General features: G+C 38.6%; 1 pseudogene; it reads left to right on the top strand.

Moving 5' to 3' along the window:
* The first annotated feature begins 3,412 nt into the window (after positions 1 to 3,412).
* On the top strand, positions 3,413 to 6,009 carry LOC101442907 (biogenesis of lysosome-related organelles complex 1 subunit 4-like; annotated as a pseudogene).
* The last annotated feature ends 11,309 nt before the right edge of the window (positions 6,010 to 17,318 follow it).

Below are 17,318 nucleotides of genomic sequence, written 5' to 3' on the forward strand. Positions count from 1 at the left end.
TTTTCCTAGCTGTCACTAATGAGGAAGCATGAACCTCAGGATTGTTGAGCAGTTTTAGAACCATCAGGAATCATCCTTTATTGAAACTGACACCTGCAAAGACAGAGGAGAAACATGGAGAAAAAGGTTACTGGGGATATTGCTGAGCTACTAGTTCATTCCTTTCCTGAAATTAGCCATACTTTGAATATTTCATACACATGGGGCAATAAATTCCCTTTATTCAGTTATGCTTGTTTGAATGGGTTTTTTTTTTTAACTTCCAGTTGTATGCAGTTGTCATAACAGTACAGTGATGTGATTGATAGAAAGACTCCACAAACAGATAACAGAGTGTGTAAAGTTTCTTTAATGCAGGGGTTCTTAACCGTTTTCCGCGGACCCCTTTGCCTGTCAGGTGGAAACCACAGACCCCTTTTCAGAAAGTAGCTGCAGATAGTTTTATGACACTCAACACTGGCATGTCTTAAAATTAAATTTTGGGATTATTCAAAATTACATTTTACAACTTTCCCATAATTTCAATACCTGGTGACCTAACATTATTCAGCATCTGTTCAAATGGTCATTTTCAGCAAACATTTAGAAATTTGAGTTTTCCCATGACATCATAAAACCTTCTCCACCGTCCTTACCAACCTTTTTGCTGGCAGTTTAGAACACACTATATCAAAATGAAAATCATACTAAGTCTACACTATACTGTGTATTATTTTTTTACTTTGCCCCTCCCCTCCCCTCCTCCTCCCCTTCCTCCTGCCCTGCTGTTTTTGTTCTCCATGTCCATTCACTGTGTGACATTTTGTATTTATTTCTCTTTTTGTCTTCTCTTGTCTTTCTCCTCTAGGATTCACCGGAATTTGATCCTGGGGACCTCTTATGTGGAGAGCACTACCTCAGTTCCTGGTCTCTGCTGCACTTCACCTTCACCATGCCCTTCGTCTCTCTTTTGTTATGTCATCATCTTGCTGCATGACTCACTTGCACGGGCACTGACTCACTGCGCAGGCACTCGGCTCACCATCCAGGCACTTACTCACCACATGGACACTTGACTCACCAAGCAGGCACTTGCATGGGCACTTGGCTCACCACACAGGCACTGGCTCATTGTGCAGGCATGCTTTCTCTTCTTCTTTTTCGCCAGGAAGCCCCAGGGATCGAACCTGGGTCCTCCCGTATGGTAGGTGGAGGCCTTATCACTTGAGCCACATCCACTTCCCAATACTGTGTATTATTTAATAGATATATCCCACCCATACCAACACATCCCCACAAGGATAATATTTTTTTGAATTTTCAATTCAAGCTCATGGACCCCCTGAAATCTTAGGGTTCATGGAACGCTGGTTAAGAACCCCTGCTTTAATAGAAAAGGATATGGAATCTCATGGGGATGGTTACATAAAGTAGAAGATAAGGCAGCATACTTCCAGAGAGAAGCTTAAGCTTCCTAGATGCTCCAAGGTCTCCAGGAGTTTCCACTTTGGGTTTTGTATGCTCTCACCTTTCCCTCCCCACTCCCTACCACCTGATTGATTGGGACACTCTGGCTATGTGTACCTACCAAATTGGCACATGCAGGTAACTGGTACAAAACTAACTTTGCACAGGGTACTTAATGTAAGAATAGATCCATGAAGGTTAACTTCCCTGGTGTAGCACCATTCTTTAGCAGCCCGAGGCCTCAATTTGCCTGAGGTGCATTCTTAAAAACAAAGCACTGACATCAACATGGTGATGTAAGACATCCCCTGAAAAAAAATCTCCCTAGAGATTTGGCAAATATAAGGACAAATTCTACTTGCTTAGAATTCTGGATGACAGAGACTAGAGAAGGACTCCATAAAAACAGAATCAAAGAGAGAAATATCAGGTAGGAAACTAATGTCCCAGAACAGCAGGTCCTCTTCCCCTCCCCCTCACTTGGTCCCACACAAAGCTTGGGAGTTCTCCAGAGTCAGAAGCCCAGATTTCTCCCACAGGGACATGGTATACAGGAATTCAGAGCAGTGAGTTAGGATCCCACACATAACCAGGCACATGGACCCAAACCCACAGAGACCAAGGACAAACATAAGCCACTGAGGACAAAAGTGGATCCATGGGAGGATGGCATTGGTCAAGTGGTACACTCAATCCAGTTACTATCAGTGGGAATCCCTAAATGCAAAATGGATTTTTCTGGATTGACCTCATCTGGCTCTTTGGAGGCAGGATAACTTAACAGGGAAGAAACCAGAGGCAGAAAAGTCTCACAGAGGAGGAAAAAAGGGAGCGGTGGTGGTGGTGGAGGAGTTAAACTGAACTGCCTTAAGACTGGAGGATCCCAGAACTGAAAAGTGTAAGGAAAGTGGGGCACTCAGCGAGGGAGAGAACTTAAACAAATCATAGGAGCTGGGGGAAAATTCTGCACAAATACTAACAGAACAGATCAAGATTCCCATAGAAAGAACAGAAGAAAGGAAACTTTTTCTTGAAGGTGAAACAATTACACCAGAATTACAGTACTAAAAATTGTACTGCATACCCAGGGCAAGAAACAGATTGAGAAGAGCCTAGAAAATCTAGACAGTTAAACTCTGACTATTCTAAAGGTCCAGGATAAATTGGACCAACCATTAAAAAAGAACCTTAACACAAAGCCAATCAATAATAAAATCCTAGATAAGAGGGAGAAAGTGACCTTCAGAGTTAACTCATCAAGATAACCAGATGCCTAGATATCAGAAAAATTTACAGATCATACTAAGAAACAGGAAGAGATGGCTCAGAATTAAAATTTCAGAGGAGACAAAATTTGGAACCACTAATCAACAAAGTTCAAACAAATCTCAAGTCAATTAAAGGAATTGAAAGAAAATATGGATATAGAGCTAAAGGATATGAAGAAGCCAATGTGAGCATAAAAAAGAATTTGAAAGTGTAAGAAGAAACAAATTATGGGTGTGAAAGGCACAATAATGGAGATTAAAAATACTCTAGAGGCATAGATTTTGAACAGCCAGAAGAAAGAATCAGCACACTAGAAGACAGGACAATGAAAATCATAGAGGAACAGATAGAGAAAACAATATAAAAAATTTGAGCAGTATCTCAGGTATTTGAGTGACAGCACAAAAACCTGCATGTCATGAGTGTCCTAGAAGGAGAGGAGAAAAAGGAAAAGGGCAGAAGAATATTTGAAGAAATAATGGCCCCAAATTTCCCAACTCTTACAAAAGACAAAATTACATGTCCAAGAAGTGCAGTGTATTCCAGATAGAATAAATTCTAATAGACCTCTTCTGAGACTCATCACAATGTCAAATGCCAAAATTAAGAGAGAATTCTGAAAGCAGCAAGAGAAAATCAATTTGTCATATACAAGGGATCCTCAATAACAATAAGTGCTGATCTGATATCAGAAACCATGGAGGTGAGAAGGCAGTGGTAAGATAAAGGTCCTGAAAGATAAAAGGTGCCAGCCAAAACTGTCCTTCAAAAATGAGGGATAGTTTAAAATACTCACAGAGGGCAGCGGACTTGGCCCAGTGGTTAGGGTGTCCATCTACCACATGGGAGGTCCACGGTTCAAACCCTGGGCCTCCTTGACCCGTGTGGAGCTGGCCCATGCGCAGTGCTAATGTGTGCAAGGAGTGCCCTGCCACGCAGGGGTGTCCCCCACGTAGGGGAGCCCACGCGCAAGGAGTGTGCCCCGTAAGGAGAGCCGCCCAGCATGAAAGAAAGTGCAGCCTGCCCAGGAGTGGTGCCTCACATGTGGAGAGCTGACACAACAAGATCACGCAACAAAAAGAAACACAGATTCCTGTGCTGCTGACAATAACAGAAGTGGACAAAGAAGACACAGCAAATAGACACAGAGAACAGACAACCGGGGTGGGGAGGGGAAAGGGGAGAGAAATAATAAAAAAAATAAAATAAAAGTAAAATACAGTTTGTCGACAAATGGCCTGCCTTACAAGAATTATTAAAGGGAGTTGTGCAATTTCAAAGCAAAAGACAGAAGGGAGTGACTGGTAGTAGTGTGAAGAAAAGAAGATTCAAAGAATAGATATGCTATTGAAGCTAATTTGGCATCTTTTCAAGTTAGCAGGTTATAGATGTAGGTTGTACAATATAAACCCCATGGCAACCACAAAGAAAGTATTTTTAAAATTCACAGAAACTAGTATGAGAAAGGTAACAGATACATCACAAAAGATCAACTATACAGAAAAGGAGGTTGCAATAAAGGAAAGGAGAGACCAAAGGAAAAAAAAGGAATGACATATCAAAACCAGTGGACAAAATGGCTGAAGTACTGCCTTTACAGTAATAACACTAAATGTTAATGGATTAAACTCCCCAATGAAAAGACATAGGTTGGGAGAATGGATTTAAAACAAAACAAAACAAAACATGATCCATCTGTGTGGTGTTTGCAGGAGACTCACCTTGGACCCAAAGTGAAAGGTTGGAAAAAATTTCCAGGCCTTCACAGGTCATGGAAGTTTGTGCCATGGGTTGCGGATCCTTATGTGAGGAGCTCACGGATGAGCCCAAGCTACACTGAGCCACGTGGAGCTGGGACAGCAGCAACGTGTTGCAGAGCCACAGCAGTGCCTAAGGACTGTGGGAGGATGAGGGCCCAGAGAGCACAGCACCTATCTCTGACCTGCCCTGATTATGCCGTGTGGCCATGGGCTAAGCCACCTACCTCCTGCTGCAAGTGGCACTGGGTCTGGCCTGAATTTGAGGCAATAGACTCAAGTCTTAAAGACCTGGTTACTAAAGTGGACAAATTCATGGGCATGTTGGATATGACTCCTCCCACATCATCAGTCAAGGTCTACCCCACATTATGGGAAAGCCACTGAGATGAGGCATATCTAAAGCAAGATCAACAAACCTGAGGCCCTCATGAAAATGATCAGGAACAGCGTGGCTTAAATGGAGGAGCAAGTCACAAAGGCAGAAGCTGAACTGGGTACTTTCCCCCATATGTTTAAAAAATTCTTGCAAACAGTTAATGTACCCTCCTTCCTTAACAAGTCATCTTCCACGAGGCAACAGCAGACTGGATATGAACCACCCATCCTTTTTCTGACCAAAGTCCATTTTCCTAGTTGCAGTGAAAGACCTCAGATCTGAGTCTGTGAGACAAGTACTTTAAGAGGGCACCGAGTTTCTTATCTTGATATCTTGATAATATATGCGTATGATTTTGGCACATGGATATTTCTAGCTTATTTTCTGCACTCTTTCACAGTATCTTTGTGATTTCACATAGAATGTATGATTTATCTGTCTTGCAATTCTAATCTGAAAGCTGCTTGGTAGGAGATTGGAGAAACAAAATGAGTGAATTTATCTGTTAACTCTGACAGAACTGTTATTTTTATGGATGTTACAACCCAATTAATAGTATTGTCTTTTCAAGATATGTGGATATTTATATAATCTTTAAAAACTACTGGACCATCAGAGCCTTGTTCATATTCAATAATAATAACTACTCAGTTTTCTATAGCATGCTTTTAGGAAGATGATAAATTATTTAATATTCTAATAAACTTTTCATATAAAGGATTGTAACCTAGAGGAAATGATTCAGTTTCTGAGAAAATATATTGGCTTATTGCAACTAGTTCTGAAGTTGTATTTGAAAGTATAGCCATACAGTGACTGTTTTTATATAGGAAACATGTTTATCTGTGGTTGTCAATATTTGGTTTGTAACTTAAATATTAATAGAATTTTAAAATTTTATTGGAAAAGCATTCCTTTAGAAGATGACTTTATGTATTTCCTCTTCATTTGAAAATAGGTGTGTTGCTTATATGACTTTAGGATTGGAATAAAGAAAAATGGAGTACCTCTTTTAGAAGGCTAATATGAAAAATGAACATTAGCTACTGTCTTTCAATATTATATTTTCTGTCTCCTCAAAATGTATAGTTAGATCATTTGTGTGAATGACTGGTATTAAAATTTTGTTCTTTCACCCTGACAACATGGAAGACTTAAACATCCCTTTCAGATAACCTTTCAAAATCAAGCTTGATTTTTATTTTAATCCGTTTTAAGTAGCAGACCCTAAGTAAGCATATAGTTTAGGTTGTTTTTGCCATGTCATTATCATAGATCTTTGTGGTTGATGGAAGAATCAGTATATTCTCATTTTAGTTGTTTGTTATGAAAAATCTGGAAATGTAATCTAGACCTTAGCTTTGTAGACCTTATAAGTCACACATTTACATTTTCTTATTTAGGTTGTTCATAGATCACAAATTAACGGACACCTGAGTTAGAAGCTGAAAGAACAAGTAACCTATGTTTAATATTTGGCAACTACTGGGTACTGCTATAATCAATTTGTATATTCCTATGACATATTCACTGACTATGAAAATATCTTTCTTACATACCATCTGTATTGCTAAAATGGATTTTTAAGTTGTGGTTAATATTAAAGAGTAAGTAGTATTTAGGGCACACTATAAAAAAATTAAGTTATTTTAAAGCTGAGATTTAATATCTACATAAAAGAAATCTTAAATTCCTGAAAGTATAAGTTAACAGGTATGCTATAAAGTTGAACTTTAATAATTAAGAATGTATAATGCTTAAATACTTACTTTCATTACCTATGAAAATTAGAAGAATAATACTCAGTAAGGGAGTGAAATTTTGCTTAACAGCTTTTTTGTGTGTGCCTATACCTTTATTTTTTTAAATTAGAGAAGTAAATTTACATAAATATGCAAAAAATACAGACTTCTCAAATACGTAATCCCCTTTACACCTTTTTAATATTTTGCATTAGTGTGGCACCTTTGTTACAACTGAGAGAATATTATTATAATTTTACTATTATATATTGTATTAAAGTATAGTTAATAGTAAAGTTAATAGCTTAACAGTTTTTAAAGTTTAGCAAATAAAAATCTCTCGCATTACCTCAAAAAAAAAGCTCTTGTTTAGAGGATAAATATATGATTATATGTGCACTTTATCCCTTCTAAACTTTGCTTCTCAAAATAAAAAGATTCCATGCAAATATTAACCAAAAAAGAGCTGAGGTTGCTATACTACTATTGGACAAAATAGACTTTAAGTCAAAATCTGGTATAAGAGATGACATTATATATTTATAAAAGGGGCAATCCATCAAGAATAAATAACAGTCCTAAATATTTATGCACCTAACTACAGTGCCCCAAAATACATGAGGCAAATGCTGGCAAAACTAAAGGGAGAAATAGATACCTTTAAAATAATAGTTGGAGACATCAGTACACAACTCTCACCAATGGACAGACTGTCTAGACAGAAGATCAGTAAGGAAACAGAGAACTTGTATAATAAAATAAATGAACTAGACCTAACAGACATATAAAGAACATTGTACCCCAAAGCAGCAGGATGTGTATTTATTTTAGTCAGCCAAAGGGGTGCTGATGTAAAGTACCAGAAATCTATTGGATTTTATAAAATATATTTATTTAGGGTATAAGCTTACAGTTACAAGGCACTAAAGAGTCCACCACAAGGTACCATAAAGAGGTACTTTCTCATCAAATGTCTGTTGCCACATGTTGAAGCAAGATGGTGGGTGATGCCTGTCTCCTTTTCTCTCTTAAGGCTCCACAGGTCCAGCTTCTTCTGATCTCAGCTGTAGGCTGATATAGGGCTCATCCCTCTTCCTGGGGCTTGTTACTTATTCCTTTTTTGTCCCCCATTTTTTTCATTAATGCCTACTTTCTTATTTCCTTTTATTGTGTTGTATCATATGTTTGTCCTTTCTCCTTCTATCTGGATATATTTTCCTTGTGGTTTCCGTGGAGTTAAAATTTAGCATCCTTTATATATATATGTATATCAATTATATTGGATTTGATATTAACTTGGGTTAATAGCATACACATACACTATTACTATATTTCTCTGTCCACCCACCTTTCTTGTACTAGTTACAAATTATATGCTTGTATATTGTATATCCAAAACCATAGTATCATTTCTTTTTATACATGCATTTTAGCACCTGTAATGTATTAGTCAGCCAAAGGAGTGCTGATGCAAAGTACCAGAAATCTGTTGGCTTTTATAAAAGGTATTTATTTGGGGTAAGAGCTTACAGTTACAAGGCTCTAAAGGTCCCAACTCAAGGTTCATTTCTCACCAAAGTCAGTTGCCACATGTTGAAGCAAGATGGTTGCTGATCTCCATGAGGGTTCAGCCTTCCTCCCTTTTAGCTACAGGCTGGCATAGGGCTTGTTTCTTTCTGGGCCTTCTCAGCTACTCAATCGTTCTGTTCTCTTCACAAGGTTAGCTGTAAACTGTCAAGCAAATGGCTCATCTGTCTTCCCAGGACCTCTGCCATGTCTATGGAGCTATTTCTCTTCCTCTTTTTATTTCATCTGCATAAGAGTCTGTTTTATTGACCCACCAAGAGGGTAGGGACTCAACCCTGCATGCCTTAATGACATGGTCGAATCAAAGCCCTATTCTTGACTTAATCAAGTAAAGGTAAAGCCTCTGTGTTTAAATAAAACAGTTTACCATGCCCAGAAGAACAGACCAGTTTACAAACATAATATCTCTTCTTGGAATTCATAAATAATATCAAATTGCCACAGCATCCTTCTCACATGCATGTGGATCATTCTCCAGGATAGACCAACTGTTGAGTCACAAAACAAGTCTCAAAAAATATAAAAATATTGAAATTATATATAGCATCTTCTCTGATGATAATGGAATGAAGCTGGAAATCATTAACAGATGGAGAACTGGAAAATCCACAAATATTTGGAAGTGAAATAACACACTCTTAATCAGTGGATTAAAGAAGAAACTGCAAGAAATCGGTAAATATCCTGAGACATACAAGAACAATGATACAACATATCAAAACTTGTGGGATGCAGCAAAGGCAGTCAGGTGGGGGGAGGATTTATTGTCCTAAATGCTTACATTAAAAGAAGAAGAGCTAAAATAAGACTTGGAGGAACTGGAAAAAGAACATCAAATGAATTCCAAAGCAAGCAGGAGGAAAGAAATAACAAATATTAAAGCAGAAATAAGTGAAATTGTGAATAAAAAACAATAGGGAGAATTAACCAAATGAAAAGTTTGTTCTTTGAAAAGATGAATAAAATTGATAAACCATTAGCTAGAGTGACAAGGAAAAATAAAGATGATGCAATAAAATCAGGAATGATAGGGAGGACACTACTAATGACTCCACAGAAATAAAAAGGATCATAAGAGGATACTATGAATAATTGTGTGCCAACAAATTAGACAATCTAGATGCAATGGACAACTTCCTAGAAACAAACCACCTACTTGCACTGACTCTAGAAGAAATAGAAGACCTCAACAGACCAATTACAAATAAAGAGATTGACTCAATTATCAAAAATCTCCTAACAAAGAAAAGACAGGACCATATAGATGGCTTCACAGGTGAATGTGACTAATCATTCCAAAAAGAATCAATCCTGTTCAAACTCTTGCAAAAAATTGAAGAGGAGGAAACACTACCTAACCCATTATATGAGACGAATGCTATCCTAATAGCAAAGCCAGATAAAGATACTATGAGAAAAGAAAATTATAGATTAATTTCTTTAATAAATATACATGCAAAAATCTTCAACAAAATACTTGCAAATCAAAAGAATTATGTACCATGATGAAGTGGGTTTGGTCCCAGGTATGCAAGGGTAGTTCAACATGAGAAAATCAATAATTGTAATAAACCACATCAACAAAACAAAGGAGGAAAAGCACACGATCATTTCTATTGATGTAGAAAAGGCATTTGACAAAATCTAACATCCTTTCTTGATAAAAATATGGAGACAAATAGGAATAAAAAAAATTTCAATATCAACCTGATAAAGGGCATACATGAAAAACCCACAGCTACCATCATACTCAGTGGTGAAAGACTGAAAGCTTTCCCTCCTAAGATAAGGATGCCCACAGTTACCACTGTTATTCAGCATTGTACTGGAGAGTCTAGCCAGAGCAGTTAATGAAGAAAAAGAAATGAAAGGCATCCAGATTGGGAAGGAGGAAGTAAAACTTTCACTCTTTGCAGATGACATTATCCTATCTTGAAAAATCCTGAAAAATCTATGGCCAACAAAGCTACTAGAGGGAAGCAGATTTGGCTCACCTGATAGAGCATCCGCCTACCACATGGACGGTCCAGGGTTCAAACCCAGGGCCTCCTGACACATGTGATGAGCTGGTCCATGTGCAGTGCCGATGCACTCAAGGAGTTCCCTGCCATGCAGCAGTGTGCCCTGCATAGGGGAGCCCCATGCACAAGGAGTGTGCCCCATAAGGAGAGCTGCCCAGCGTGAAGAAAGTGCAGCCTGCCCAGGAGTAGCACCACACACACACAGCTGACACAGCAAGATGACAACAAAAAGAGACACAGATTCCCAGTGCCGCTGACAAGAATACAAGCAGACACAGAAGAACACACAGTGAATGGACACAGAGAATAGACAACTGGGGGGGAGGGGGGTGAGAGAAATAAAACATTTTTTAAAATCTTAATTTGAAAAAGCTACTAGAGCTAATAAATGAATTCAGTAAAGTGGTGGGGTATAAAATGAACATGGAAAAATAAGTAGTGTTGAAGAACCAGCAAGATTGCAGCACAGTAAGGAGCTCCTGCTACAGGGCAGTTAGTAAACACCCAGAGCTCTCTGGAGCTAGCTGAAGCACCAGTTTGGGGGCTCCAGGAGACCAGAAGAGCATCCTGCAACATCCTTGAAGGATTAGAAGGAGGAGACTGCCCATCTGCAGAGAAGACTCATAAGTAGAGGCTCCATGCCCCAGGCGCCGGTGCCCATCCTCCACTGGAGGGACAAGCCGCATCAGGAACTACTCCGCGGCCGGAATTGAAAGCTCCACTTCCCCAAAATGGGGGAGGAATAGACGGTTGGGCACCAATTTCAGCTATGATGAGTAAATTCAGTGGGCTACAGTATAATCCTGAGAACAGTTAAAGTTTGAGCCTGTCCAAATCAGAAAGAGGCCAGGAGCCACGATCTTAATTCTGCACCTGTCGCGAGGGGAAGTGGGGCGGGCTGAAAATCCCAGTGCTGGTGGGGACCGGTCTCTTTCCATCCAGATCATATTGCAGCTCTAGTCTAGGCCCCAGTGCCACCTCCAGCATGGAGGACGCTGTGGGACCTGCACCAGCCTCTCTGGGAAATTACCAACCAAGCCACGGACCCTGGTGACTATCCTACTCTGGTGGCACGAGCTGCCCCAGGAGCTATTCTGTGGCGGGAATTGGAAGTTCCATTTCCCAGATACGGGAGGAGGAGATGGTTGGTTGGCTGCCAATTTCAGCTACTGATCAGTAGACGTGGCTGGCTAAGATATAACCCTGGGAACAGCTGGGGTGAGAAGCAGCCCAAGACAGAAAGAGGCCAGTAGCCACCATTCTGACTCTGCCCCCAGGCTGAGGGGAAGCCTGGCAGGAACCAGTTTCTTTCACACAGATCAGCCTGCAGCCCTAGCCTAGGCTTCAGCCCTGCCTCTGGTGGGGAGGAGCCTGAGGAGCCCTGCACCATCCTATACACGTAACTGCAGGTAACTTTGACTGGAATAGACTGAAAATCAGAAGTCTACCAGGGCAACTGCGGTCATCTTAAATCTGCACTGCATAGATTGCTGCCCACACCTGCAGCTCCATCCCAAACCCAGGCAGGGGAGAAAGGGATGTGAAGCTTCATCAATCTCTCTGGGCAACTACAGTCTAGGCCTGCACTTGGATTATCCCACATAGCTGTGACTCTGTCCCTACCCCTGGCAAAGGAGAAAGTTGGAAGAAGCTTCATTGTTCCCAGGTGCAATGAGGGCAGCTTGAGCCTCCACAGCTTACAGCATCAACTGCATGCTTGTCTCCTACTGCACAACCAGCAAGGAAGAAAGGATAGGAACCCTAAACTAAAGAGAAAAACTGCACCCAGAATAAATACTCCAGTAAGCCAAATGCGAAGACACCAACAAAAAATAACAACCCACACCAAAAAACAGGAAGCAATGGCCTACTTAAAGGAACAAGATAAGCCTCCAGATGACATAAAGGAGTTGAGACAACTAATTATAGATGCTCAAACCAACTCCGTAATAAATTTAATGAGATGGTATTAAGAAGACATTGGATGAGCACTAACAATTTGAAAGCATACATAGAAAAATAGCAGATCTTATGGGAATGAAAGGTGCAATAAATGAAATTTAAGAAAAACATTGGAATCATATAATAGGAGATTTGAGGAGGCAGAAGAAAGGATTGGTGAGCTTGAAAAAATGGCCTCTGAAAGTGAACATACAAAAGAACAGATGAAGAAAAGAAAGGAAAAAATTGAACAAGGTCTCAGGGAACTAAATGACAGCAAAAGGCATTCAAACATATGTGTCATTGGTGTCCCAGAAGGAGAAGAGAAGGGAAAAGGGGCAGAAGGAATTCTGAAGAAATAATGGTAGAAAATGTACCAACCCTATTGAAGGACATAGATATCCCTGTCCAAGAAGCACAATGTACTCCCATCCGAAAAATTCCAAATAGAACAATTCCAAGACACATATTCATCAGAATGTCAAAGGCCAAAGACAGGGAAGCAGATTTGGCCCAGTGGATAGGGCATCTGCCTACCACATGGGAGGTCTGCGGTTCAAACCCCAGGCCTCCTTGACCTGTATCGAGCTGGCCCATGCGCAGTGCTGATGCACGCAAGGAGTGCCATGCCACACAGGGGTGTCCCCCCTGTAGGAGATCCCCACGCTCAAGGAGTGCACCCTGTAAGGAGAGCCACCCAGCGCCAAAGAAAGTGCAGCCTGCCCAAGAATGGTGCCCCACACATGGAGAGCTGACACAGCAAGATGACACAACAAAAAGAAACACAGATTCCTTGTGCCACTGATAAGGATAGAAGCAGTCACAGAAGAACACACAGCAAATGGACAGAGAGCAGACAACTGGACACCTGGGGTGGGGGAAAGGGGAGAGAAATAAATAAAAAATCTTAAAAAAAAAAAATAAGGACAAAGACAAAGAATTCTGAGAGCAGCAAGAGAAAAGCAGTGCATAACATATAAGGGATATCCAATAAGATTAAGTGCTGATTTTTCACCAGAAACCATGGAGGCCAGAAGACAGTGGTCTGATATATTTAAGATACTACAAGAGAAAAACTTCCAGCCAAGAATCTTATATCCAGCAAGACTGTCTTTCAAAAATGAGGGTGAAATTAGAATATTCACAGATAAACAGAAACTGAGAAAATTTCTAAGCAGGAGACCAGATTTTCAGGAAATATTAAAGGGTAAGTTAGAGCCTGAAAAAAAAAGACAGGAGAAAGGAGCCTGGAAGAGAGTCTAGAAATGAAGATTATATCAATAAAAGTAACTAAAAGTGTCCAAAGAGTGGTGAAAATAAAATATGACACATAAAACTCAAATAGGAATAAACTTAATCAATGATGTAAAGCACTTGTATTCAGAAAACTGCAACTCAATGTTAAAAAAAAAAAAAAAAAAGCCCTAAATAACTGGAAGAACATTCCATGTTCATGGATGGAAGACTAAATATTATCAAGATGTCAATTCTACTCAAGTTGATATGCAGATTTAATGCAATCCCAATAAAAATTCCACCAGCATTAAAGAAAACATTGAAAACACGATCATCAAATTTATTTTGAAGGGTGAGGGGTCCTGAATAGCCAGAAACCTCACAAAAACGAAAAGTGAACCCTCTACTCCAGACTTTAAGTCATAATACCCACCTATAGTGGCCAGCATGGTACTGTTCTAAAGACAGACACAATAGACCAATGGAAACAAATTTACATTTCAGAAACAGACCCTCACAGGTATGGTCAAGTGATTTTTGACTAGCCTGTCAAAGTTGCACAGCCTGGGCAGAACAATCCAACAAAAGGTGCTGAAAAAATTGGACATCCATAGCTGAAAGAAGGAAAGACGACCCCTATCTCACACCTTATCCAAAAATTAACTCAAAATGGATCAAAAAACTAAAAATAAAAGCAAGAACCATAAAATTTATAGAAGAAATTGTAGGAAAATATCTTAAAGACCTGGTGGTAGATGGTGGATTCTTAAAGGAGATAAGAGGAGGACTGAATGGACTACTGATGTTTAATGTATGTAGAAGTTTTAATTACCTTTACTGTATATGTATGGAAATATATAAAGTGGATGGTAACACACAGCAACAGCTAATTTATAAATGGGGGTATGACTGAAAATGGTAGTGTAGTTACATAAATGCCAGTTGACAGAATGCTGGAGAATAATCTAGGAAGTGAATGGCACAGTGGACCAAGAGGTGGATGAGAATTGTGATTGATGGTACAGATGCAAGAGTATTCTTTGTTAGCTAGAACAGATGTATATTACTGCTGCAGGGTGCTGGGAATGTGGAGAATAATGGGAAAAATGCAAACCTATGGACTGTGGTTAGTAGTAGTAATATAATATTCTTGCATCTATGCAAAAGATGTACTGAGTTGGTACTGAGGCAGTATGGAAAATGTGAGCCAAATGTACATTGTGAACATGGTAACAATCAGATGATATTATTTTATCTGTAGCAAATGACACACCACATTGTGGTGTGTTGATGGAAGGGTGTTGTTTGGGAATTCTGCACATGTGCATGATTGTTTTATAAGTTTACAACTTTTGTCATAAAAAATATATTTAAAAAATAATAATAGGGTGAGTTGGGTGAAAAACACACCAAATGTAAGATAAAGACTATAATTAGTAGTAAGATTTTGACAATATTATTTCATAATTTGTAACAAACGTCTCATGACAATGCAAAATGTTGGTGGAGGGTTGATGTGTATGATGTTATACATGTTTGCTTTGTAGGTTCAAAATTTTACTATGCATTTAATTGTTTATGTATGTTCATATATAAATGATATAAAGATAATAGGATTGGTTAGGGGAAAAATATTTTTAGTAGTAATATTTTGACAATGCTCTTTATTAGTTAAAAAGGTTTAAAAACAATGCAAGTTATTGGTGGTAGAGTGAGATGTTATATGTTTGTTTGATGTTATATATGTTTTGTAAGTTCGCAGCAATTATACACTTATTGTTTATGTATGTTTATGTATGAGTGATATATTTCAATAAATTTTTAAAAAAGGAAAAATGAAAAAAAAAATGTAGCGTTTCTGTACACTAATAATAAGCAAGGTCAGGATGAAATCAAGGAAAAATTCCCTTTACAGTAGCAACTAAAATAATAAAATATCTAGCAATAAATTTAACCAAAGATGTAAATGATTTTGTATACAGAAAACTACAAAACATTGCCAAAAGAAATCAGAGAAGACCTAAAGAAATGGAAAGACATTCCATCTTCATGGATTAGAAGATAAAATATCGTTACGATGTCAGTTATACCCAAAGTAATTTACAGATTCATAAAATCAAATCAATACAAATTCCAACAGCTTATTTTGTAAAAATGGAAAAACCAGTTACAAAGGGTAAGGGGTCTCAGATAGCCAAAAACATCTTGAAAAAGAACAAAATTGGAGGACTCACTTGTCTTGACTTTAAAACATATTACAAAGCTACAGTGGTCAAATTGCAAGGTATTGGCACAAGTATAAATATATTGATCAATGAAATCAAATGGAGAGTTCAGAAATAGACACATCTATGGCCAATTGAATTTTGACAAGGGAAAGAATAGTGTCTTCAGCAAATGATGCTGGCATAATTGGATATCCATATGCAAAAGAATGAAAGGGACCTTATCTCACACCAAATGGATCAAAGACCTAAATATAAGAAACAGGACTATTATTAAGGACAACTTAAAATCTCAAAAATGTCCCCACATCTCATCTCTTCTACCCTCTCCCTGCCCTCAACAGCTACTGTGGCCACTTTCTCCACCTCGATGCTATGATTTCTTCCATTACTTGTCACAATAGTTTTATAGTAGAATATCAGTAAGTCCACTCTAGTCCATAGTTTATTCCTCCTTTCTGTGGACCCTGGGATGGTGATGTCCCCTTCACCTCTAGATCAAGAGGGGGCTTAGATGCTGGACCTTATATATTCTGCCATAACCCACTGAATATACTGAGGGAGAGTGCGAACTACAGGGTAAACTATTATCTGTGTAGTGCAGCAGTGCCCCAAAATGTGTTCACCAAGTGTGATGAATGTGCTGCAATGAAGAGGGAGGTTGTTGGTGTGGGAGGAGTGGGGTGGGGAGGTGGGAGGTATACAGGAACCTCATTTTTTAGTGTAACATTTTTTTGGTGACATATTTTTGAAAAAATACAATTTACAAAAATGATGTGGGTGGGGATTGGGTTATATGGGAACCTCTTATGTTTCTTGTTTTTTTTTTAATGTTTTTTAAAGTAACATTCCTTGTATCTATTAACTGTAATTTAAAAAAAGAAACAGGACTATAAAAGTCCTAGAAAAAAATGTACAGAAGCATTGTCAGGATCTTGTGTTAGGCAGTTGTTTCTTAGACTTTACACCAAAAGCACAAACAACAAAAGAAAAAATAGATAAATGGACTTCCTCAAAATTAAACACTTTTACACATCCAAGGACTTACCTGGAAAGTGAAAATACAACCAGCTCAATGGGAGAAAATATTTGGAAACCGCATATCCAATATGAATTTATTATCCAGAATACATAAAGAAATCCTACAACTCAATAATAAAAAGACAAAATTGGCAAAAGACTTGAATATACATTTTTCTGAAGAGGATATATAAATGGCTTAAAAGCACATGAAAGGATGTTCAATATCACTACCTACTAGGGAAAAGCAAATCAAAACCACAATGAGATATCATTTCACACCTGTTAGAATGGCTACTTAAAAAAAACAACTACAAGTACTGAACAAGATGAGGAGAAATAGGAACATTCATTCACTGCTGGTGGGAATGTAAAATGGTACAGCTGCTGTGGAAGACATTCTGGTAGTTCCTTAGGAAGCTAAATATAGAATAACCATTTTTAAGCAAATCCACCTTTAGGTATATACTCAGAAAAACTGAAAGCATGGACTTAAACAGCTATTTGCACACCAATGGTCAGAGCAGCATTTCCACATTTGCCAAAATATGGAAGCAACCCAAGTGTCCATCACTTGGTGAATGGATAAATAAAATGCGGTATATACATATGATGGAATATTATTCGGCCATAAAAAGGAATGAAGTCCTGATGCATGCAACACCATGGATGAACCTGACGACATTATGCTGAGT

Source organism: Dasypus novemcinctus, chromosome 29 (genome assembly GCF_030445035.2).
Source record: "Dasypus novemcinctus isolate mDasNov1 chromosome 29, mDasNov1.1.hap2, whole genome shotgun sequence".
Lineage (NCBI taxonomy): Eukaryota > Metazoa > Chordata > Mammalia > Cingulata > Dasypodidae > Dasypus > Dasypus novemcinctus.